We start from the raw sequence: 493 nt of genomic DNA on the forward strand, positions 1-493 counted from the left end.
GGAATTCCCTTGTGTGTTATTTGTTGTTTTTCCCTTGCTGCTTTTAATATTTGTTCTTTGGGTTTGATCTTTGTTAATTTGATTAATATGTGTCTTGGGGTGTTTCGCCTTGGGTTTATCCTGTTTGGGACTCTCTGGGTTTCTTGGACTTGGGTGATTATTTCCTTCCCCATTTTAGGGAAGTTTTCAACTATTATCTCCTCAAGTATTTTCTCATGGTCTTTCTTTTTGTCTTCTTCTTCTGGGACCCCTATGATTCGAATGTTGTAGCATTTAATATTGTCCTGGAGGTCTCTGAGATTGTCTTCATTTCTTTTAATTCGTTTTTCTTTTATCCTCTCTGATTCGTTTATTTCTGCCATTCTATCTTCTAATTCACTAATCCTATCTTCTGCCTCTGTTATTCTACTATTTGTTGCCTCCAGAGTGTTTTTTAATCCATTTTATTGCATTTATTCATTTATATTGACTTCTTTTTTATTTCTTTCTAGGT

At 34.3% G+C, this 493-nt stretch overlaps 1 protein-coding gene across 1 annotated transcript in view; it reads left to right on the forward strand.

Annotated features, from left to right (window-relative positions):
* LOC104988850 (disintegrin and metalloproteinase domain-containing protein 20-like) overlaps positions 1–493 on the forward strand; it is a 9,257-nt gene that overhangs the window by 5,868 nt on the left and 2,896 nt on the right. The window lies entirely within an intron of this gene.

This window comes from Bison bison, unplaced genomic scaffold (assembly GCF_000754665.1).
Source record: "Bison bison bison isolate TAMUID 2011002044 unplaced genomic scaffold, Bison_UMD1.0 scf7180017864143, whole genome shotgun sequence".
Taxonomy (NCBI): Eukaryota; Metazoa; Chordata; class Mammalia; order Artiodactyla; family Bovidae; genus Bison; species Bison bison.